Consider the following 25,078-nt stretch of genomic DNA (forward strand, 5'->3'; position numbering starts at 1 on the left):
TGTGTTTTTGGGCCATTTTGTACCTTTTGTGAAATGTCTATTAAAATCTTCTGCCAGTTTTTAATTGGGTTGTTGAGTTTTAAGAGGGTTTTTAAAAATATATGTATTCTGTAATACAAGTCTTTTATCTGATATATGTTTTATGAATATATTCTCCCAGTCCTTGACTGTGCCTTTTTGCTTTCCTAATAAGTGAAATTATCATCTAGTAAAATCTGGAGCATGTGAAGTTTCCAGGGATAAGAAAGACATTGAATTGTTAACAAATGCAGTAAATCCTAACGATTCTGTAGAACCTTAATGTGGTCCCAACATGAATGAAAGCTTATTTAATATCACATCAGTTCTTTTCTTTTTAATAATTGTATTTATTTTTGGCTGTGCTGGGTCTTTGTTGCTGGGCGGGCTTTTCTCTAGTTGTGGTGAGGAGGGTGCTAATTTCTAGTTGAGGTGCATCAGCTTCTCATTGCACTGGTTTCTCTTGTTACAGAGCACAAGGCTTTAGAGCGTAGGCTCCATAGTTGTGGCATGGGGGGCTTAATTACTCTGTGGCAAGTGGGATTTTCCCCGATCGGGGATCAAACCCATGTCTCCTACGTTGACAGGCAGATTCTTTACCATTGAGCCACCAGGGAGCCCTATCACATCAATTCTTGATTTGGAAATTATTTTGCATGAATTGAAAAACTCTACCATACTAGGTACTTGAAGAGAGCAAAGGAAGGGCAGAAACTTCAAACATGGATACTCTTCTCAGGAGACTTATATCCATGGCAGAGGGGTATAACACATGTGTTCTGATAATAATTATTGCTATATGCTATGTGCTTTAGGGGCATGGAAAATAGGTATTAATGTTGGCAGTGATCAGGCTTGTTTTTTTTGTGGATTGTGAAAGTCTTAGCTAAACACAGATCCTTGGGTTCAGCCTGGCAGGGAAGTTACAGCTTAGTCACTACCAGTGACAAGAGGAAGTTGTAAGAATGTCATGGCTTTTTTCTTCATCTCTGTCACTAATCAGGTCCATCATCTGCGTGGTTTTGTCTTTTGTCAAGCACACCTATAAACTAAACACCAAAACAGGAAAAAGAAAAAGAACAAAGCTTAGTATGTTAGACTAAGAGACCCAGGTTCTATCCCTGGTTTGGGAAGATACCCTGGAGAAGGAAATGGCAACCCACTCCAGTACTCTTGCCTGGAAAATTCCATGGATGGAGGAGCCTGGTAGGCTGCAGTCCATGGGGTCGCAAAGAGTCAGACACGACTGAGTGACTTCACTTTCTTGAGAACAGTCCTCTGATACAGATTTTCCCCACTTTGCAGATGAAGAAACTGAAGCTTAGGAAAGTTAAGTAACTTATCTAGTTCATACAGCTAGGACATGGCAGACCTGGATTTAATCCCAAGTCTATCTGACTCAAAAGTCTATGTTCCTAACCTTAGGCTAATTTGCCTCCCAAATAGAGCGTAAGATAGGATGTGTTAAGAATCATCAGAGAGTTGTAAATAGAGTATTGTAGAATAAGAAGTGAAAAATCTTCCTTTTGGCTCTGCACCAGAAAGCACCTTGGAACAGTTCACATTTGATTTGGGCCTTGAATAATGTCCCCAGCCTCTCTAACAAATATGGTAGGTAGAAAGACACTTGAAGGGAACAGTTTAAGACAAGACTCAGAGGTGAGAACCATCCTGGGATCCATTGACTAAAGCCTAGTATTCTTCAAGAAGAATGGTGAGAGAAAGGGTCATGAACATCAGTCCGTAAAAGGCCTTGAAAATCAGGCTAAGGTGTTTTGAATTTGATTCTGGAAGGCAGTTGTGACTATTGAATCATTTGAGCAGTAGGGTGGCAGGTAGTCTTTTCACGGCAGACATGTATCATGATGGGGTGATGTCTAGATGGACAAGGATGTAGAAGAAGGACTGAGAGCAGCTGAGGACCTTGTAGTCTCTACTGTAGGTACTGAGGGCTGCAACTAGGGCATTAGCCATAGAAATGGACAGGAAGGGATAATTACATAATTCAAAACTGGAAGCTACTTCCCATCCATGCATGATTTTCATTCTGTTAACTTCTATAATCTGGGATTAATCTGACTCAGTCCCTGTTGCCTCCTTCTTCTTTGTCCATCTGTATCTTGTGTACTTCATTGCTCCCAGACAGTGGCCATGGAAAAGAGAGAAACTGGATTTGTCCTGTCTATAATTTGTTGGCTAATCTGATAAATGAAGTGGTGCCTGAGTGCCTGGAGAAGGCTGAAACTTTTGACCAAAGTGAAGTTTTATGTTGTTCATACATTCCTTTATTCATTCAGCTAACCGTGTTCATTGATTTACCATTCCAACGTGTTTTGTCCAAAATCAAGTAGTTCTCCAGTTTTTAATGGCACTGACTGAGTGTCCTACAAATTTGACTCAATTCTGATACTTTTCTACCCAGAGTTAGTGTCAGATACCACAGGTTAAGGATTCAGTCCCACAAGACTACCCCACTTCAGATGCCAATCACAAATCCAGGTTATCATCTGTGCTTCTGGCTGTCTAGGTGTAAATCAGACGTTCCCACAGCTCCTTCCTCTCGTTCAATTAGTTTGCTAGAGCAGCTCACAAAACTCAGAGAAACGTTTACTTATATTTACCAGTTGATTATAAAGGATATTATCAAGGATATAGATGAATAGCCAGATGAAGAGGTATATAGGGTGAGGTCCAGAAGGCTCCTGAGAGGAGCTAGGGTGAACCACCCTCCTCTCATATCTGCCAACCCCCAGAAGCTCATCAAATCTTATTTAAGAGTTTTTGTAGACATTAATCTGTAGCAGCCCCCTTCTCCTTCCCAGAGGTCCTTATGACCAGTCCCATTCTAGGACCATCTGGGGCGAGGGTGGGGGGTTACCTTATTAGCATAAACTCAAGTGTACTCAAAAGGGCTTCTTATGAATGATGAAGGACAATCCTATCACTCTGGAGAAATTCCAAAGGTTTTAGGAACTTTGTGCCAGGAACCTGAAACAAAGACCAGATATACTTATTATACCACAACCATCCATTCATCCAAACATTTACTCATTCAGCAAACTCTCAGTCATTTGATTATATATATCTGTATATATATACACACACAGTTACTGGAGTATATGTGCTTTACAATGTGTTAGTTTCTGCTGCACAATGAAGTGAATCAGTTATATGTATACATATTTCCCCTCCCTTTTGAACCTCCCTCCCGCCTCCACTGTCAATCCCACCCCTCTAGGTCATCACAGAGCACTGAGCTAGGCTTCCTGTGCTTAACAGTGGGTTCCCACTAGCTACCTGGCTTCCCTGATGGCTCGGATGGTAAAGAATCTGCCTGCAATATGGGAGACCTGGGTCCAGTCGCTGGATTGGGAAGATCCCCTGGAGGAGGGCATGGCAACCCACTCCAGTATTCTTGCCTGGAGAATCCCCAAGGACAGAGCAGCCTGGTAGACTACAGTCCATGGGGTTGTGAAGATCGCACACTACTGAGCAACTAAGCACAGCACAGCACTAGCTGTTTTACATGTGGGAGTGTATGTATGTCAATCCTAATCTTTCCGTTCGTCCCACTCTCCCCTTCCCCTGTGTCCACGTATCCGTTCTCTATGTCTGTCTCTATTCCTGCCCTGGAAATCAGCCATTTGATGTTTATCATTTGATGTATGTCTAATATGAGCCAGATTCTATGATAGGTGGAGATACAGTGACCAACACAGCTTCTGTCCACAAGAAGTTCATATTTTAGTGGAAAATTATTTCTGCCATTTTCTTCTGGGCTTTGTTATTATCTCACCTTTACATGTATTTCCCACCCCCCACCCCATCTTTTCTTACCTTCTTTTGAAATATTTTTTTCTCTGTTGTCTCACCTTTTCATGTTTTTTCCTTCCCTGCATTTTGTCTTGCCTTCTTTTGAATTTTTTTCTCATTTTATTTTTTTCTTCTCTTCTACTAAGAAAGTTCAATGTTCTGTTTCTACACTTTGGTTAGTAAACCAAGAAATTTTAACCTGTATTTTGAGTCTAAAATTAATTGATATACTTACCCTGCTAAGTTGCTTCAGTCGTGTCCGACTCTGTGCAACCCCATAGATGGCAGCCTACCAGGCTCCTCCATCCATGGGATTTTCCAGGCAAGAGTACTGGAGTGGGGTGCCATTGCCTTATACTTGCCCTACTTCCAGTCAATACAGGGATCTTAGTGAACCCAACTTTGATCACTGCCTTCTCTGACTTACCTGCTATGGGTGTCATTATAATTTTTAATTCCATAAGACTGTAATCTTACTGTTTATGCAAAACCTTCAAAATGGAATCAGGTTCCTTCTACCTGAAGCATATTCTTTTAAATTTAAGTGAGGGTGTCTTGATAGCAAATTCTAGGTTTTGCTTGGGAATATCTTTATTTTGCTCCTGTCCTTGCTGGGCATGTAATTCTGTTTGATAGTTTACCCTCATGTATTTAAAACATTATATACTAACTTCTAGATTCTTTTACAGCCGTTGGGAAGTCAGGGGTCATATAATGGTTATTCCTTTACATTAAAACTATCTTTTTCTAGCTGCTTTTAAGATTTTTATCTCTTTTTGAGGTTCTGCAGTTCTGTATGATGTAGATTTTTAGAAACAGCTTTATTAAGATATAATTGGCATACAGTAAATTGCACATGTTTAAAGTGTGTAATTTGGTAAGTTTTGACATGTGTATATACTTGTGAAACCATTACCACGTCAAGATAATGAACAGATCCATCATTCCCCAAAGTTTCCTCTGTCCCTTTGTGTTTGTAACGCTTCAATCCTGTCCTTTTCCATCCTCCTCTGTTCCCCAGGCAACCACTGATCTGCTTCCTATCACTATAGACTAGTTTGTATTTTATAGAATTTTGCACAAATGGAGTCATACAGTATATACTCTTCTTTAGTTTTTTGTTTTAAGCTGGCTTCTCTCACTGAGTATAATTATTTTGAAATTCATCCTTGTAGCATATATAATAGTTTTTTTTTCCTTTTTATTAATTGGTGATATTCCTTTGCATGGATATGCTGCTGTTTATTTATCCATCTGTCTGTTAGTGGATAGTTGTGTTATTTCCACTTTGGGACTAGTACAGAGTTTTTGTGAACATTGATGTTCAAGCCTTTGTGTAGGCATATGCTTTTATTTCTCTTAGATAAATATGTAGGAGTGGAGTGGTTGGATTATATGTCAGGTGTACACTTTTGGCTCCCCCATATCCAAGGGTTCCACATCTGTAGATTTGATTCAACCAACTGGATTGAAAACAATTTAAAAAATATTGTCAGTAAGTTCCAAAAAGCAAAACTTGAATTCGCCACAGGCCAGCAAATATTTATATAACATTTACATTGTTTTCAATATTAGGTATTATAAGTAATCTAGAGATAATTTAAAGTATAGGGGAGGATACTATGCTATTTTGTATATGGAACTTGAGCATCCATGGATTTTGGTATCCTTAGGGAATCCTGGAACCAGTTCCCCACAGATCCTGATGCTCTACTTTATTTAGTTTCATAAAAATTGTGGTGGTTCCATTTTAAGTTTCCAGCAGCAGTGTTTGAGAGTTTTAGCACCTCCACATCCCTGCCAACACTTATGATCAGTCTTTTCAGTTTTAACCATTCTAATAGGTGAGTAATACTATCTCATTGTGGTTTTAATTTGTATTTCTCTGATAACCAGTGATGTTGAGCATCTTTTCATGTGCTTATCTGCCCTGTGTATATCTTTTTGGTAATGTGTCTATTTAAATCTTTTGTACATTCTTTTAAAAATGGGTTGTTTGATCTCTCATTATTGAACTTTGAGAGTTCTTTATATTCTGGATACAAGTTCTGTATCAGATGTATAGTTTGCAGTATTTACTCCAATCTGTGGAAGGAGTGGTAGAAGTTTTAAATTTTGATCATTTGATTTATCAGTTTTTTCCCTTGTAAATCATATTTTTGTCATATCTAAGAAATATTTACCTAACCCAAAGTCACAAAAGTTTTTTTTCTTAGATTTCCTTCTGGAAGTTTTTTTTTTTTTAATTTGAGGTTTTAAATTTAGAGCTGTGATCTATTTTGAGTTAATTTTTATATGTAGTATGAATATGAATCAAAGTCTTCCTCATCCTCCCCCTCCACCCTGCCATGGCCCTCTCCCTGCCTCTCCTTTTACATATCGATGTCCAGTTGTTCTAGTATTATTAGTTGAGTAGACTGTAATTTCTACACTTAATCGCGCTTTTGCACTTCTGTCAAAAATCAGTTTTTCATATATGTGTAGGTCTGTGTCTGTACCTTCTATTCTGTTTCATTCATTCATTGTCCCTTTGTTTTTCTTTATGCCAGTACCACACTGTCTGGATTACTGTCACTTTATAGTTTGTCTTGAAATCAGGTGTTGGTTTCCAACTTTGTTCTTTTTTAAACTTTTTTTTTTTTTTGGCTATTCTAGGTACTTTGCATTTCTAGATGTGTTTTAAAATCAGTTTTTGAATTAACTGTATAAGAGCATGCTGGGATTTATATTGGGATTACATTGAATCCATTGGTCACTTTTAGAAAAATGAACATTTTATCAATAGTTATTATTTTGCATATGTATAACTTTTTGAATTGAGTTTTATTTCCCTTAGCAATGGCTTATTGTTTGTGTCTTTACATCTTTTTCAAATTTATCCATAGAATTTGATAACTTTTGATATTCTTGTGAATATTGTTTTAAAATTTTCAGTTAATTGCTGTTCATTGCCAATTTTTGAAATATAATTTGTTTTTAATATATAGTCTCCTGCAAACTTGCTAAACTTACTCATTAGTTCTAATAGCTTTTTATGTAGTTATATTAGATTTTCTACATACACAGTCATGTCCTTTGCAAGTCTTGTCCATCTAGGTGACTTTTATTTCTTTTTCTTGTGTTATTACACTGGCTAGAATCTCCAGTACAGTGCTTAATGGAAGTTGTGAGAGTGGGTATCCTTATCTTGTTTCTGATCTTTGGGTGAAAGTATTTAGTCTTAATGGTGACATTATATATGACTTAACTGTAGGTTTTTTGTAAATGCCATTTATAAGATTTAGGAAATTCCTTTCCACTTCTAATTTCTTAAAAGTTTTTTTTTTTTTTTTTTAAATCAAGAAGCAATATTGGATTTCTCAGAAACTTTTTCTGAGATGATTGAGATGATTATTTGGTATTTCTTTTTTAATTTGTTAATATATGGATTATATTTATAGATTTTGAATGCCAGCTTTGCATTCCTAGGATAAACTGCACTGGTCGTGATTCATTATACTTGTTATATATTGTTGGATTTGATTTGCTAAAGTTATATTTCGAATTTTAATATCTACTTTGAAGAAGGAATTTTTGTGTAGTTTTCTTTTAATGTCTTTTTCTGGCTTTGGTGTTAGTCTATTTTTTAAAATCATGCTTGGGCTTAGTCTTTCCAAATCTTGGATTATTGTCTTTTATCAGTTCAGAGAACTTCTCAACCATCATCTCTTCATTATTTCTCTTATCCCATTTTCCCTTTTCTTTCTACTGGACCTTTAGACATTTTAAAGACTTTTCCGCTCTGTCTTCCTTGTCTCATAACTCCTTCCATGTCTTCTTTTTTTTTTCCTTTTTTCTCCCTCATTGCTCTATTCTGAAAAATTATCTTGGAGTTCTCTTCTAGTTAATCAGCTATTTAAACTACTTAGGCTATTGTTTTACCTACCCATTTTTTTTTTTTTAATTAAAAATTTTTTTTCCTATTAGTATAGTTCTAAAAGTTGTATTTGGATTTTTTTCAAATCTATTTATTCCTTTTTATAGTCTTTTGTTATTTTTTTCATATTTTAAATCCCTTTATTTATTAAATCATGTTAAATACATTCTCTGTCTGATAATTTATGGACTTTTTGGTGGGTCTCATTCTGCTGTGTGTTTTCCCCACTGCTTCTCTGGTATTTGGTGGGTCTCATTCTACCGTGTGTTTTCCTCACTGCTTCTCTGGTATTTGGTGGGTCTCATTCTGCTGTGTGTTTTCCCACTGCTTCTCTGGTATTTGGTGGGTCTCATTCTGCTGTGTGTTTTTCCCACTGCTTCTCTGGTATTTGGTGGGTCTCATTCTGCCGTGTGTTTTCCCACTGCTTCCCTGGTACCTTACTTCTCTGGTACCTTACTTCTTTGTGAGGTACTTTGTGACTTCCCTGGTGGCTCAGACGGTGAAGCGTCTGCCTGCAATGAGGGAGACCCGGGTTCAATCCCTGGGTTGGGAAGACCCCCTGGAGAAGGAAATGGCAACCCACTCCAGTATTCTTGCCTGGAAAATCCCATGGACGGAGGAAGGCTATAGTCCATGGGGTCGCAGAGAGTCAGACACAACTGATTTTTATGCTAAGGATGTAGGGAGTTCTAGCTGAATGTGATTGCTGGTGGACCCCTGTCCACCTCCCCACCTGGTGTGGATTCTGCCTTTATCCTCTGTCCTGTGTTGTTAGAGGATGTGCAACTCACCACTGGCGTTAACCTGGTTCAGTAAATGCCCTCAAACAAAAACCAGTTTCACTTTTCTACCTCCCTCTGTATTCCCATTTTCATTTGATTTTTGATTTCTGATTATTTCTTACTTTCTTGCAGACTTACCAGTACATTTTAATAATGTATGATTTTGTCTCTTTTATTACTTTTTTATTCTTTTTTGGTTGTTTTCACTTAGTGGTTTGGTCAGAGTATCTAGTTCACCATACTCCTGGAAATGGAAGCTGGGTCTCAGACATTTTTATGTTGTGGCTGTTAGAAATTGTTTCTCCTGTGGGATTAATTGCCTTAATGTCAGTTTTTGTTTTCATTTCCTTTGGTAAACACTAGAAAACCAAAGGAGGAAGGGGTTTATTTTTCCTATATTGTGATCTGTATGCTGTGGTGTTAAGACCATCTAATGACCCCCTGGGCTTTACATCTTTCCCTTTTACTAAATCATCTATGCCAGCAGAGTTGAGGTTTTAGTTTGTTTTAGTGTGATTAAAATACCTGTACTCCATCCACCACATCAGGAGTCAGCCCCTTATTATATCCCCTCATAATTCTTCCTGAGGGCCTGTTGCTTACCAGCTTTGTGAACCTTAGGTTGCCTTCTCCTTGTTTGAACATGAGGGAGATGGGCTGGATCTGTAAGTCCCAGTTACTGGTCTATTGGTGTCTTCCAGTTGTTAAAATTGTCACCAGTCTAAGGTAAAATGAAAAAGAAAATGGGGAGAGAGCAGTGAGTTTTCTCAAAAAGCTCGTTGTGGTGGCGCTACTGGTAGAGAACCTGCTTGCCAATGCAGGAGACATAAGAGACCCAGGTTTGATCCCTGGGTCGGGAAGATCCCTTGGAGAAAGAAATGGCAACCCACTCCAGTATTCTTGCCTGGAGGATCCCATGGACAGAGAAGCCTGGTGGGTTACAGTCTATAGAGTTGCAAAGAGTTGGACATGACTGAAGCAACTTAGCACACATAAACACATCTTTTATTTTATTTTATGAAACCTATTGTAGTAAATGATAGATTAGTCATCTCTTTGGTTGGTTTGAATGATTTATTGAATAGAACACAAAGAGACCTGACAAGCTAGGTCTCTTCCCACCTTTCTGGGATTGGGTGGGGGAATCTTTTTAAGTCCATCAAAATCGTAAGTCAAAGAATTGCCAGGTTAGATGACTGAACAGCTTCATCTTTTCCATTGTATTGAGGAGAGAGATAACTTTATTTTCTTATTAGCTAAAAAGTTAGGGTTTTGATTACTTTAATTTTGGGTTTTATTTTTTAACATGGGCATATTAGAATAAGAGTTAAGCCTGTTCTCTGGAGAGAAAAGAGGCCATGGTGGGGCAGTACCTTGGTCCATCGTCTCAAGGTCATGCACATGTGTTCTAGGTCATGTTTTTGGTAGGAGCCTATTGCTAGCATATCTCTCCTGTGTACACCGTTTAGCTCTCTGAGATACTGGTAAGTTCTCTGACACTTGCATGCTTGCCTTTGCATTCCAGAATCCTAGAAACCCAGGTTTTTGTGCCTATCAGCTTTTCTGCACAAGATCTGGGTACTTTGGGTTGTGGATTAGCTTCGCCCCTGAGAGCCTGTTAATTCACATTCCCTTGCAGTAAGTCAGCTCAAAGAAATGCTGCAGGCATGGGCGGCTCTCTGCCCTCAGGGGAGGGAGTGCCAGAGCCAGAGGGTTCAGCAAACAGCCCAGTGACCTGTGAGAATCTTAAGGCAGTGGGAAGAAACTGGAGGAGAAATATTTTAAGCAGATTTTTATAAAATGTGACAGTGTTAGAAAGCCAGGATCTCTTCAAGGTCTAACTCCATCTCTCACTGCTGTGTGGCTTTAGGCAAGCTGCTTAATTTCTCTGGACCTCCAGTTTTTATCCTTAATAGAAAAAGAAGGCTGTTATCTATCCTTCTACCTATATCTGATTGTTTTAAGATTATTTGGCTATTGAATGTAATTTGGTTATTATAAATGAGGTGCTGAGGATTGCAAAAATGGTCAAATGCCAATAAAATTTATTGATTTATTCAGTGCACTCATTATTAATACTAAATGCCTGCTATGTGCAAGGCATAGTTCCATAGAATGGGGGTGTACTGGTTCAAAAACCACTCCCTGCTTACATTCTAGTGGAAGAAACAGATGACAAACAAGCAAATACATTAATAAGACAATGGTGATGGGTGGTGTGAAGAAAGTAACTGGTTGTTGTGAGAGAGTCAGTGGAGAGGGTTAGAGGAAGTTCTATGAAAAAGTGGTGGTTAAGTGACCTGAAGTTTGGGAAGAAGGCAGGAGAAGAGTTCCAGGCAGGACCAGCAAGGACAGGGGTCCTGAGGCCACAGAGAGCTGACTGACTTGAGCACTGGAAAGACATACACGGGGCTAGAGGATCTACAGTTAATTTACAGATATATTCTAGATATTAAAAATCACTCCTAAAAATATCTTTAGAATGCAGAAGGGAGAATACTGTGTGGTAGAGTGCAGGCTGTGGAATCAGTTGCCCCTCGGGTTATCAGCTCTGCCACTTAGAAGCTCTCTGACCTTGGACAAGTTACTCAGCCTTTCCAAGAAGCCTCAATTTCCTCATCTGTAAAATGAAGACAGTAAACCCGGAGCTCCATCCCTCAGAAGAGTGTTACAAAAATAAGATATTTTAGAGGAAATGATAAATATGAAAAAGCATGGAATATTTAAAGAGCATTATTAGCGGGAGGGAGGGTATCTTGCCTCCCGCCTGGCTCTCTGTATCCCGGGCTTGTGGGGTTTGGAAAACAGTCAACTCAGAGGTGATGTGCCTTGGTTGGGGCAAATCAGTGCTAGCATGCAGGTGGGAAGCCCGTTCCAGGGCTGTGTCCTTCGAGTGCTGCAGCAGTGGTATTACAAGGAAGTAAATGAATAATAAATGAAGGGCTCTGGAGTCAGGCTGCTCCTGCAGTTTTTCCGTGCGGAGGAAACTCAGCAGAAAGGACATGGCCTCACTGTGCTGTCCCTGCAAGGGGAGACCGGCTCTCCGCTGGTGGCCCCGGCGTAGTGAAGGCTCTGGTCTCTGAACACAGTGTGTGGCCCCCAGGGTTGAGGCCCTTAGTGGCTGGCAGTGGTGACAAGAGCCAGAAAGCCTCTTCCAGGTAAAGGGAAGGCTTACGAGGGACGGCTAAAAGGGAAGGCTAAAAGAGCCGTGTGCAGATATCAAAAGCACTGATGTGGAGAGTGCCACGTGGACTTCTTTTTCTTTCTTGAGCACAAAAAGGATGGTGTTTGCTCTGTGCCTGGCTTTGTCCTGAGCACTTCACATTGTGACTCATGTCATTCAGAGACAAGTTTATGAAATAGCGTTACCCCCATTTTGCACTTGAGGCTAGTCCTGGCTAGTAAATGGGATCTGAACCCTTGGAGTTGGCCATCAGAATCTGGCCACGTGCGCTGCGACCAGGGCAGTTGCCCAGGGCCCTGTGTTTAGAAACATCCCGTGTTTAGAAGGGCCTTGCATTTGGTTCATTGCTCTGCTCTTGCCACCCTGAAATTCTTGGTGTTTTTTGTTTTTTTTTTTACTATATTCATTTAAAAATATATTTATCTGTTTATTCATTTGGCCCTAGTTGAGGCATGTGGGGTCTTTAGTTGCAGCATGTGGGATCTAGTTCCCTGATCAGGAATTAAACCCAGTCTCCCTGCTGAGAACATGGAGTCTTAGCCACTGGATCACCAGTATAGTCTCTTAATTTTTCAGCAAAGGTCTCCATGTTTTCATTTTGCCTTGGGCAAAGTATCATTAGTAATGGGCACGGTCCATGCTCTTAGGCTGTCACTGCATTATTCAGAATATTGAACAAGGTGCCTCATAAGGTAGCATGTTCCGCACCTTGGAGGTATTCAAGCAGAGGCTGGATGACCCTTTGGCAGGAATTCTTTAGAGGGGAACCTCAGTGCCAGATGGAAAGGGTGGGCGTGAGAGGTTGAGGTAGACAGCCTTTAGCATCTAAGCTCCTCTGAGCTCTGAGATTCTATGATTCTGTAACTTTCCTTTCTACAGCTTTATGAAAGTCAGAAAATAGAGGAAACAGGCCCTGAGGGAAATGATCTAATGCAAAGAATTTTGTGGAAAAGTGGGACAGTTCCCAAAGGAATGAAATTCGTGGAAGGACACAGAACCCAGAGATGTGTCCTTAGACAGCTGGCAGTGGCCCTGGGCCGCGATCCCCTCACAGCCCAGCACAGGCCTGCTTCTCTCCCCATGTTCATCAGAAATGTCCCTGACCAGCTGCACATAAAGCAGATAAGCGTGAAATGGGGGCCTCTTGATCTTCATGAGCCTGCGGAGTCCCCCAGCAGGTCACAGGCCACCACCGCAGCTGTGCACACTGCTGAGGGCAGCACAGATGGGCTGGATCTGACGCCACAGTGACACCTGTCCTTGGGCTGCACTCTTCACGGAACTGCCGCCTGAAGATGGGAACACTGACTTGAACTGCGACTCAAGGGGGACCTTTGTGGGTGGCTTCCCCAGGAGCCCTGGGGAGTATGTGCGTGTGCATGTGTGGTTGACTGAAGGTGGCAGTGAGAACGGGAGGAACAAATGGCTTTCCAGATGCTCTCTCGTGGCTGAGCCCCTGCCTCTCAATTCTGAGACCCTGAGCAGGTTATCTCATCTCTCTGAGCCCGTCTCTGCCTCCATAAGGGGACATGAGAGGAGGCATGTCAGCACTTGACTGGATCCATTTTATCTCAGGGGTTTCGTTAACACGATTTGTACAGTGCCTTCAAGTTTTCAAGGAGCTTTTCACATATGTGATCTCACCAGATTTTCCTAACAGCCAGAAGGTCATATGGCCTCATTTTATTGATCAAGGCATGGAGGCTACAGAGTCAGGCCTGGAAGTTCACAGTTGCATGGAAAAAGGGATCCTTTGTGTTCTCCAAAAGTTTGTCCTTCTGTCTGTTGTGCTGATGACAGGGCCCCATAGTCTGACATTTACGTGGTCCCAGGCCTCCTTGAGTGCAGTGACGTTCAGGAACCCCCACTGTGCTCCATTCTGGGTCAGCTCTGGCTGGGAGGAGGGCTGGCAGGGTTACCTGGATCCCAAGCTCTAAAGCTAGACCCCACGTGTTCACAGCTCCAGTCTGTCACTCACCAGCTTGCTGCGCTGAGGCAAATGGCTTAACCTCTTGGAACCTGAATTATCACACATGTAAAATAAGGACCACCAAAGACTTACCACACAAAGCTATTGCGAGAATTCAATGAAATAATCCACACAAGATGCTTAGCCCAGTACCTGACCCAGTACATCTTCGCTGTCATCATTGCTATTATTATAATCATTAGCACTTTCACACTAAGCATCACCATCTTCAGATGAGCTACTTTCCATATTTTGGCTGTTATAAATTAAGCACGTTTTTAATAAACTTGATTTTAGGCTTGAAGTGGTAGATTCTTCTGGTTTTCTTTTTAGCATCTGTTAGGAGTATTTTTTAAAAGCTCTGCCTGAATTCACGGGGAGCCTCTGTAAATCTACTTGAAAGCAGATCTCATCACTAAAAACCCACAAAACACCTTCGTGAGAATGGAGAAGTCAGGGCTTAATTTATGGCGTCCACTTCTCGCTGCCATTTGGCATCTTGCAAACTGCCACTGCCATTAGCTGTCACTTTTGAGTATTTATGATTTTGCAGTTGGAGCACTTTGATTCTCATAACAGAAACAGGGTCACATTTAGAAAATGTACCCTACGCGGAGCTGGAAAATGAGATCCCCCAGGGTGGCTGATGAATGGGGCTGCCCATGGCAGTGTGGCCTGCCAGCCCTGCTGAACTGTGCCCTTCCTGCGCACCCTGATGGGATGCTGTCTTTGTGTCTGAGGCCTCAGCCTGCCAGGCCCGGACTTTCTGCTTGGCGGTGACCTGGAGCTGGGGCAAAAGACATGTAGTTAAGTACCAAACCATTTCCCACGTGGTTGCCCTTCACAGACTTGAGATTGGCAAAGACAGAGCTAGGGATTTGGCAGGAATTCCTCCATCGCCCTAAACTGGTTCTTCACATCTAGGTAGTGGAGAGAGTTTGGGATATTACAAGCAAGGAAGCGTGAGTTAAGTGTGGCACCAACCAACACACTACCCTGGCAATAGGCAAGGCACTGTCTCCTCCTTCAGGCCTCAGTGTTTCTTGTGCTCAGTGGGAAGATGTGGTCTTAGTGAGCTCTGAGGACCATTCTTCTAGGCTCTTGGTTCCTTTGAGGTGCTTGCTTGCCAGATTTTACAGGACTTTTGGGCAGTAGAAGTTGAGGGTTTTCAGAGGAGGGAGGAGACCTCATCTTAGTTGCAAATTAAAGAAAAAAAATCAAGGAACTTCCCTGGTGGTCCAGTGGCTAAGACTTTGTGCTCCCGATGGAGGAGGCCTGGGTTCAATCCCTGGTCAGGGAACTAGATCCCACATGCCACAGCTGAGAACCAGGGCAGCCAAATAAATAAATAAACTTTTTTTTTTTAATCAATGTATTTACTATGTATGAAGAGGAATACCATGTCCATCCTTCTGTAATACATCAGCACACTTGTGAAAGCCTATCCGCCAGGAGAATCTCTAAGACCTTGGACGGGTCTCTCCTCCTAGACTAATTTCCCCCGCTGAAAATCCATCTAGAAGACCACATCACATTATTAAATCTCTGTGTCTTCTTAGGCTCCTCTTGGCTATGATGGTTTCTCAGACTTTCCTTGTTTCTGGTGACCTTCACAGTTTCGAGTAGGAGTCCTGGTCAGGGATTTCATAGAACCTTTTGCAATTTATCTGATGTTTTTCTGATATTTAAATGGGGGTTATGAGGTTTTGAAAGGACGACCACAGAGACCTAAAGTTCCATTTTCATCACGTATATCAAGGGTACATACTACCCACGTGACTTATCTCTGCTGATGTTGACCTTGACCACCTGGATGAGGGATGGTTTGTCATATTTCTCCACAGTAACGTTATTCCTTTTTTCCTCCTTTCTATGCAGTACTCTCAGGAAGGAGGTCACTGTGTAGCCCTTGCCTTCCTCTTTTGGGGTCATTCATTTGTTTCATTATGCTCTTGACTTCTCCTACGTGCCTGGTGCAGTGTTAGGGACCAGAGATAGGGAAGGATAGAGGACTGGGCCTCTACGCTCAGGGAATTTAGAGTCTAGAAGGCAAAGCAGAAAGTAGACTTGAAGTCACACACACTTCTGTGGTAAGTGCAGTGACAAGCTTCCACAGGAACACAAAGGAAGTCCCCGCACACCAGGCTTTCCTATTTTATGTTTCTGCACTTTAAGTGAATTTTCCAAATTGCCCTCCATCTCCTTCAACCGTAAAATCATTTAAGATTTTAACATATAAGTTTAAAAAAAAAAAAGAGGCCAGCTTATTTCCTTTCCAGACTTATCCTGTGACTCCTGGATGTTATTTTTTTAAGCATCTGCATCACACTTTCCTTGTTGAAAGCATTTTTCAGTCATTAATTAGTAACCCACATTAATATGCAGATTGATTTAATCTATTTCAGGCAGAAGTTTGTCTTGAGGAAGCAAAATAGCTTTAAGTGTTATTCCTCCCCACCTGCATTTCTCCCCTCCCCCCCATCCCAATCATTATTAGGATTATTGCTGTGATTATTAAATGCTGATGGGGCACCACACGTGGCTGCCGCGCTTCCCAGAACTTGGGGGAGGGCACGTCCCAGTGCTCTGGACTCAGAGCTGTGCAGAGGCTGCCATGGGGGATTCATTAGACTGAAATTGGCCTCACAAATAGTCATCCTCAGGATACGGTTTCAGCTCTCCTATTTCTATTTTAGTTGCACTAAGCTCAATTCCTGTTTGGCTCTGTTATTGTCTGAGAACGCTTTGCCCTTAAAAAAAAAGTGACTCCTCCATAGTATACCTACCATTTATCGAGCTCTTACTATGTACCAGGAGCTCAGCACACCTTATATTCGATTCACAACAGCCTCCTGGGGGCAACCTTGTGGTTTTCCTACCTGTAGAGATGAGGTGACTTAGCCTAGTGAGCGGAGAAGGCAATGGCACCCCACTCCAGTACTCTTGCCTGGAAAATCCCATGGATGGAGGAGCCTGGTGGGCTACAGTCCATGGGGTCGCTAAGAGTCAGACATGACTGAGCGACTTCACTTTCACTTTTCACTTTCATGCATTGGAGAAGGCAATGGCAACCCACTCCAGTGTTCTTGCCTGGAGAATCACAGGGATGGGGGAGCCTGGTGGGCTGCTGTCTATGGGGTCGCACAGAGTCAGACACGACTGAAGCGACTTAGCAGCAGCAGCAGCAGCAGCCTAGTGAGATGAGGCTCAAAGCTGGTGAAGTCAGAGGTGGGACTAGACCCTAGACTATATGGCTTCAAAGCCCTTCCTCTTCAGGCCTGCCTTTGGTCCATCCTTCAAGGCCTTCCGAGCTTCCCTCTCTGCCCACTTTTCATCTCTCTACCCCCCATCACCATGTCCTCCTTTCCCTTCTCATGGTGTCAGGTGGCGAGGGCTTTCCAAGGGGGTTTCGTTTCTGCCTCTTTAGAACTCTTTGCGGGTTAGGGGCTGACTTCATCCCCACTACAGAGATGACACTGGGTCAGGACCCTTCTGCTTGCCCAGCTCAGAGTCATCATCCTGGGCAGGATACATCTCTATCATCACCAGATGACAAATGGTGTGGAACACCGTTTATTGGCCCCTGCTGGGATCGCAAATATAAACGTTCCTTCCTTGCTCTCAGTGAGCGCATGTTCTATGGGGGTGGGGTGGGGGGTGGGGGGACACAGGACACCTGGAGTTCCAGGTGTCTCATTAATTGGGCACTTGTTTCTGGTCATGTAGTAATAGCTGTCTGTGCTTTAATAGGCAGTTACTACATGCCAGACCTGCTCAAAGATGGACATCCTTGACTCTTGTTCATTCCTCACATCCTCCCTAGGAGTGAGTTTGTGGGAATCCCCATATAACAGGTAAGAAAATGGAAGCTCAAGAAGATTGAATTGCTTAAAAGACAGATTCTTAGGACGTGGAAAAACTTTTGTCCAAACCCAGATCTACCTGAATCCAGAGCTCCTTTTTAAGTTACCCTGACTGCTTCCCTTTAGTACTGTGTGTGTGTGTGTGCAAGCTTATACTTACCTATATCAGGTACTGGACCAGGTCAGTAAAGAACATAATTCTGAACAGGATGCATCCCTATTGTTTTGGACCGACAGGCTGATGGGGTGACAGACCCCAAAATAACCCTCCAGTGTGATTTGAGTATGATAAATGCTACAGGGCAGGCCCTAGTTCTGGGTGACCTTGGGCAAGTCCCTCAATATATCCCCAGTTTCCTCACCTGTGATGTGGTGAGGGATATCTCACATCATTAGGATAAGGTTTAGAAGAGAGGAAGTACGTAAAGCACTTACGTGGTAAGGCCAGTGAATGGGAGCTTTCCTGCAAAAGTGTTAGTGAGGCTCTAATCACAGGGTCGAGTACTCAGTAAGGGTCAGCTAGACATAATTTTGGGGACCTCTCAGTCTGTCAATCTTGTATCAACAATGAGATGTTTGGATGCTTAAGGACATGGACCATTTCTGATATTAATAGGTTTTTTGGGTCCCGGGTTGAATGTGAGCCTCCCCAGCACATAGAATAAATATTCACTGATTGACTGAAAACAATCCTATTTTGTGGCTCAGGGACAGAGTCTGGGAAGTTGTGAAAAGTCCTGCAGGGGTAGCTGTCAGTATTTACTTAGTAATCTCAAGTGTTGAGTCCAGCTTCATGGGTGAGGGAAGGGAAATTAAAGGCCAGGTATACCAAGGTGTAGGAAACCATCATGAAGACATTGTTTCACTGTGTGCAGTAGGGTTAGACTTGGAAGTTGGGTCTCTTTGGCTACTTCCTAGCTGCATGACCGAGGCCAGATATGGCAGAGCCTCCACTGCCTCATTCATAATTTGGGGGAAGAATACCTGTCTTGCGAGATTGTGGAGATCAAATAAGATAATGCTCAGAATGCATTTAACACAGCTTTCAGGGCAAAGTGAGCTTAACTGCTCAGGAAATGGCTGGAGATGTTACTTCAGGGGGCTCTTTGCCAAAAATCCGAGCCCCACAGAGTTCTGTCTGATGGATGGTCTATTTCAGACACATGTCATTCCCACTTATGCCTGCGGTTCTTTCTGGAAATGCCCATGAAAAGAATGTTAGATGAGGCTCCTGTGGAGAGGCCCCACCCCAGCCCATTCCTGAGGAGTTGGGGCTTGGAGTTTGGCAATTCCTTGGAATGCTGGGCCTGAGCTGGGGAGCAGGGCTGCAGGCTTAGCCAGCCCAGAGTTCTTGGATGGTAGAAAAAGACATCTGGTGGTGGGGGGCGGTGGCGGGATGCTGACCTGTATTTTGAATGCTGCAAACACAGATGAACTCAAGCACAAAAGATAATCCCCAGTGGTTATGGCCATCCCGAGAGCACCATAGTTATATTTTAGTATCTGTCCGTTCACATTTTGGTATTGTTACGTGTCTCAGTTCAGGATGCCATAACAAAGTACCAAAGACTGGGTGGCTTATAAACAACAGAAATTTTTTCTCAGGACTTCCCTGGTCCAGTGGTTAAGAATCCACCTTGCAATTCAGGGAATGCAGGTTCGATCCTTGGTCAGGGGATGTAAGATCCCACATGCCATGGGGCAAAGAAGCCAGCAAGCCACAACTAGAGAAAACCCATGTGCCACAACAAAGACCCAGAGCTGCCAAAACAAGAAAGAAATCTTTTCTCACAGTTTAGGAGTCTGGAAGTCTTGAAATCAGGGTACTAGCATGATCGGGTCCTGATAAAAGGAGCCTCTTCCACATTGCAGACTGCCGACACCTCATTGTATCCTCACGCAGAAAGAGAACCAATGTGATGGTATTTGGAGAAGGGGCCTTTGGGAAGTAATTAGGTCATGAGGTTGGAGCTCTCTTGAATGGGTTAGTGCCACTCTTGAGATGTGTTTAGACAGCAACACTCCTTTCCCAAAGGACATTTGAGAAAGCATAACTTAATCATTTTGTCAAGTGCTCACTCTATGGCAGATGCTATTTAATGAATTAACTGTATTAACTACTTTAATCCTCATGATGACCCCATAAGGTAGGACTATTATCCGCCCCTGTTTTACAGATGAGAAAACTGAGACACAGAGTGGTTAAACATTTTGCTCAAAGTCACACAGCTCCGAAATGCTAGAACCAGGAGTCTAGTCCAGGTTGTCTGATTCTGGGTCATGAATTATTTAACCATAAGTAACATTGCCTACTTTGGTTAAATCTCAAAGCGAGGGAGAGATGTTTAGGTGGGAAAAGCATGGCCAACTCCAGGAGCACTTGGGTCCTACTGGCGCATAGTCCAAAGTTAAAGAGCACCTGGGTGAAAACAGGAGGAGTCAAGTCATTTGTTCAGCAAACACAGTATCTCCCATCTGTCCCCTATGTGAACTGCAGAGTGCTCAGGAGGGAGTGAGAGGGAAAAGCAGGAGTCATCTCAGCTCTTCTAATTAGTGGCATTTAAATTTCTGAAGTGCTCAAGCTCTGAGCTCTAAAGGGCACTTAGGGAGCTTCTAGGTTGTAGCCCTCGTTTTTTAGACGAGCATCAGCGGCCCAAGCAGAGAAGGTGGTTGCCCAGCAAGTGAGTGGCTGTGCCAGGAACCAGAAGCCACATCTCCAGCTCAGGGCAGGGCCATGCTGGCAGGCTCTTAGTTTCTGTTGCCACATTCCACACCGGCGGGGGGTGAGAAGGCTCATTTTCTGCTAAATGGGGGCTTTGCCCATCCTAGGAACTGAATGGCTGCCTGGTGATGGTTGGATCGCATAGTTACATACCCTGCATATGGCCTGCTTTACGCATTGCATGATCACAGCCACATTTGTATTGAGAGTCATTCCACCCTGCTTCTTCGAGAGATGGGATTCCAGCCCCTCAGAGGCTTTCCTGGGGACCACCAGAGCAGGTTTGTTCTGTGAGCCCAGAGGGCAGTGCTGGGACTGGTGAGACTGGGGGAGTCCAGCACTTATCCATTTAATAAGTGAGTTGAGAGACTCTAATGCCAGGGAGGGTGCTTGGGAAAGAGTGACAGTCCGGGAGGCAGCAAGGACGGCAGATGTGGAACCGCATCCAGTGAAGTGGAAGGGGTGCCATGAGAGAAGCGGGTGCCGCAGCCAGAGCAGGCACCAAGCAGTGGAGTCACTTCTGCTGGGACTGAGACTTCAAGGAGTCTGTGGCTCTGGCTCCGTGTGGAAAGCTGAGTGTGGATTTGCCAGGCAGGTGGAGGCCAGGCATCACTGGCTCAGAGAACAGAGCATAGTGGTGTAAAAAGGCCACAGTTTTTGTGTCCCCAAAGTGGTTAGGTGTAGAGCATGTGGTCAACTTGGGGGGAACCCTGGTGTAAGATAAAGATGGGGTGCTGATGCCCAGGAGCTGGAACTCAGCCCCACAGATAGTAGGGTCTTGGGAAGCTCATGAGGCAGAGAGAGTGGCTCATCTTTGCAATCTAGAGAGCTCAATGGACCATAAGGGTAGAGAGCAGACTGGAAGCGGGACTGGAGGCTAGGAGACCCATCTGAAGACTTGTGTGGTGGTGCCAGGGCATGAGATGAGGACCAGAGCATACTGTGGCAGTAGGGCTGGACATGCAAAGCCAGATGTGGGGGCATCAAAGAGGTGGAGTCAGCACGACTCAGTCATTAGAGGGAAAAATGATGTGGAGAAGAGCAGTGACAGTTGTGTGCATGGAGGGCTTAGCTGTGTGCCGGGCACAGTGCTCAGCATCTGACATGGGTTATCTCATCTCAGCTTCACCACAGCCGTTGTCCCTGTAAAAACACTGTGCTCCCTTCACAGCTGGGAAGCAGGCTCAGAAAGGTGAAGACTTGATTGCAGTGACATGGAGGATAATCTCCTGGCTGAGGTTTGCACCCAGGCAGTCTGCTTTCAGCACCTGATTTCATTACTCTGGACCACAGTTGTTGGGGTTTCAGACTTCCGTCCCTGGGTGAGTGTGGACACTGTCCTCTGCTCTGCCATAGAGAGGAGCTGGAAGGGGAGAGGGTGCCCTGGTCTTACTGTCCTGTGTTAGAAATGGAAGTGTTTCGGGCTCAAGGCTCCAGATGAGGTGTTGAGAGGTATGTAGACACTGGGAATGGCTCAGCCTGGTTTTGAAATAGTTCGCAGTGGCTTTGGGCGTTACAGCTTTGCTTTCTTTCCAGTGCTGTGGGAAAGGCTCTGGACTGCAAGTCAGACTAGTTTAGTCTCTGCTGCTTTCCATCTCTGGGACCCTAAGTAAGTCACTTCAAGTCCTCCGGCCTGCACTTCTCCCCGCCTGCCCCTCCCCTCCGCCCCCTGCATAATGAGGTTGTTGGTCTGGTCCTCCAGTGTGTGAAGGTCACCTGGAGGGCTTTTTCAAACACAGATTTCTGGGACCCACTCCTCGAGTTGTGATTCAACTGAACAGCTGGTAGGGCCTGAGAATTTGCATTCCTAACCACTTTCAAGGAGCTGCTGATGCTGCTGGAGTGGAGACTGCACTTTAATACCACTGTCCTGGGTGCTGTCTCTGTCTCTTGAGTTTACAGCTCCATATCCATGGGCAGGGACGCACTAGGCAACTGGACTCTCCCATGCTTATACCAAAGAACATTCAGTCCACAGCACAGAACGTCAAACCACTGAAAGGGGTGGCACTTTGAAATGACAACAGGGTACAGTACACCCTGCCTTTCCATCCTCTTCTACTCTTTTTTAACCCTTCCCCACCACCAGTGACCCCAAGTCAAGATCCTTCAAATAACTTGTTTCCTTGTGTGGTTTGGGGGATCGGATGGGTCAGTGGAAGAGCCCTATGTAGCAGCTATCATCAGGGCTAAGACATCTGCCCTGAGCAGCTGGTAGATTGAAAACACCCAGGATGGGCATAAACTCCCCAGATCCTAGGGGCTCACCAGCTTGAGAGAACAAACTTCTAATATAGTGGTTGTTGTTCAGTTGCTAAGTCACGTCCGACTCTTTGCAATCCCGTGGGCTGTAGCATGCCAGGATTCTCTGTCCTTCACTATCTCCCAGACTTTGCTCAAACTCATGTCCATTGAGTTGATGATGCCATCCAACCACCTCATCCTCTGTTGCCTTCTTCTCCTCCTGCCTTCAGTCTTTGCCAGCATCAGGGTCTTTTTCAGTGAGTCGGCTCGTCATACCTAATCGGGTAGCCAATAGGCTAACCTTCCGCCTTGGTTGACAGTGAACTATGGCCTGAGCTTTGCCACCAGGGCGAGGAAAAGAAAATCTCTCTCTTGTTTTCCCCCAGAATACTCATCTTGGCCTCCTTGGACTTCAAGGGTATATAAGGAAATGTTTTGTTTTGTTTTTTTCCTGACCACACTCCAGGCATGAGCAGCATCACGTGTCTCTGTGACCCTGTGCCAGGAATCTGATGAAGAAATTCCAGGGAGACAAATGGAGATTACATGGAAATCAATCACACGCAGCTGGTGTTCTCTGCAGGCAACTGTTCAGTTTTATTTCCTTTTCATTTTTCTCCTCATTCCCTGGGATCAGCTCCTTTAAGAGCTTGACACCAGCTAGACTTGTGTGATTAAGTAGTAAACTTAAGCTGGCTGCTGGAACCTTCTGCGTGTTTCTGGGAGATTGATTGTTCAGGGCAACCAACCAAGACTCAGGGTCATGATTCTTCTGGACCACTAAGAGCATGGGGACTGTTTAAAGGGTATGTCTTGAAGTGGGCTTTTTTATGATTTCCCCTTACCATAATTTTGGTAATTAATTATTTTCCCTTTATTTATAATTTTGGCTGCTTTCAGCTGCATGTAATGATATGGAGTTTCATTATCTCATACAATAAGAACCCTAGCAGAAGGGCGACTGTGAGATTAATTAACTCAGTGGCTTAGCAATATCATCTGAGATTTGTATTCTTGCCCATCTTTCTGCTTTGCCATACTCAGCATGTTCTCCAGAAGTTAAAATTCTTCATTGTCTCAAGATGGCTGCTGTAGCTCCAGCTAGCACCTGTAGACACAAAAAACTGCTGGATGGATAACAGGACAAGAAAATCAGAGTTCTGTTAGGAAGGAGGAGGGGGTTGGAGTGAGAAACAAGGTTCAGAAACATTTAATTAAGTACAGACATCTTGTCCTGGCATAACGAAACTTCTGCAGTGTGCCCTTAACTTATATTTCCTAGCTTTGTTTCCTGCTGTTCTCTTTGTAGAGCCATTGGGCAGCCAAACAGGATGACCATGTGCTATTGCCAGAATTTGCCATACATCTCATTTCTACCTCCTTGCCTTTGCTTAGACTGTGTCCAGTGTCTGGAATACACCTAGTCAGTGATCCCTGTCTCTCAGCACAAAACACGTCAAGGGACAGATATAGAAATGGAACCTTGGGATTTCCCTGGTGGTCTAGTGGTTAGGATTCCGTGTTTTCACTGCTGTGGCCCACCTTCAGTCCCTGGTTGGGGAACTGAGATTCCACAAGATGTGCAGAGCTGCCAAAAAAAAAAAGAAAGAAATTGACTTTCTATTTCTTTCCCATCCCTGTCTTTTAAAAGCAGTCTCTTTATTGCAAAATAAAATACAAGATACAGAAAACCACACACAAGAAACTGCAAACGTAATAAATTATTATAACTGTAAATCCCCTTGCAGCGACCACCTGCCAGAAAATAGAACATTGCCAGTCCCTCCAGAAACTTCTTCTTGTGCCCAGTTCAATCATCATTCCCTCTCACTCCCTAATAGTAACTTTACTTTTACAGCAGTCACTTCCCTTCATTTAAAAAATAGATTTATCACACCAGTGTGCATACCCAACAGTTTAGTCTAGCAGTTTAGTATTACCCATTTTTAAATGTGAGATTTTTTGTTGTTGTTAACTTTTTATTTTGTATTGGGGTATAGCTGATTAAAAATGTGGTGAGTTTCAGGTGAATAATGAAGGAACTCAGCCATACATATTAAATGTGATGTTTTGAAGTCTCTCTTAATCTACAGCTTTCCCTTTCAGTTCTTTCTTTTTCTTATAATTTATCTATTAGAACCAGGCTGGTCAGGTTTCCAGCAGTATGGATTTGATTGATTGCACATTTGTGGTTAAAGTTACCATGTTTCTCAGTTTACTTTCTGTAAATCAGCAGCTCTGCCCAGAGCCTTGATCAGCCTGATGTTGATCCCTCTGGAAAGAATACACGTGATATTATGTTTCTTCATCAGGAAGCACACAATTTCTCTTGGTACAGTAAGTCCCCTACATACAAAAGAGTTCTGCTCCAAGAGCGCATTTGTTAAGTCTAACGTGTTCGTAAGTCCAACAAAGTTAGCCGAAGTACCCAACTAACATGATCAGCTATATAGTATTGTTCTGTAATAGGTTGATAATACTTGTCACACAAATAATACATAAAAAACAAACACAAAAAATAAAATGTTTTAATCTTACAGTATAGTACCTTGAAAAGTACAGTAGTA

General features: G+C 43.2%; 1 protein-coding gene and 1 long non-coding RNA gene across 3 annotated transcripts in view; both read left to right on the top strand.

Moving 5' to 3' along the window:
• The window catches only part of GALNT10 (polypeptide N-acetylgalactosaminyltransferase 10), a 229,680-nt gene that overhangs the window by 33,501 nt on the left and 171,101 nt on the right, over positions 1-25,078 (top strand). The window lies entirely within an intron of this gene.
• LOC147369729 (uncharacterized) overlaps positions 1,607-25,078 on the top strand; it is a 28,322-nt gene continuing 4,850 nt past the window's right edge. The window contains exon 1 of the long non-coding RNA XR_015167830.1: positions 1,607-23,317. This is a non-coding gene — a long non-coding RNA (uncharacterized LOC147369729). The remainder of the gene's footprint in view (positions 23,318-25,078) is intronic.

This window comes from Bos grunniens, chromosome 7 (genome assembly GCF_055505025.1).
Source record: "Bos grunniens cultivar Pamir isolate PY7600 chromosome 7, Bosgru_T2T1.0, whole genome shotgun sequence".
In the NCBI taxonomy this organism is placed as follows: domain Eukaryota; kingdom Metazoa; phylum Chordata; class Mammalia; order Artiodactyla; family Bovidae; genus Bos; species Bos grunniens.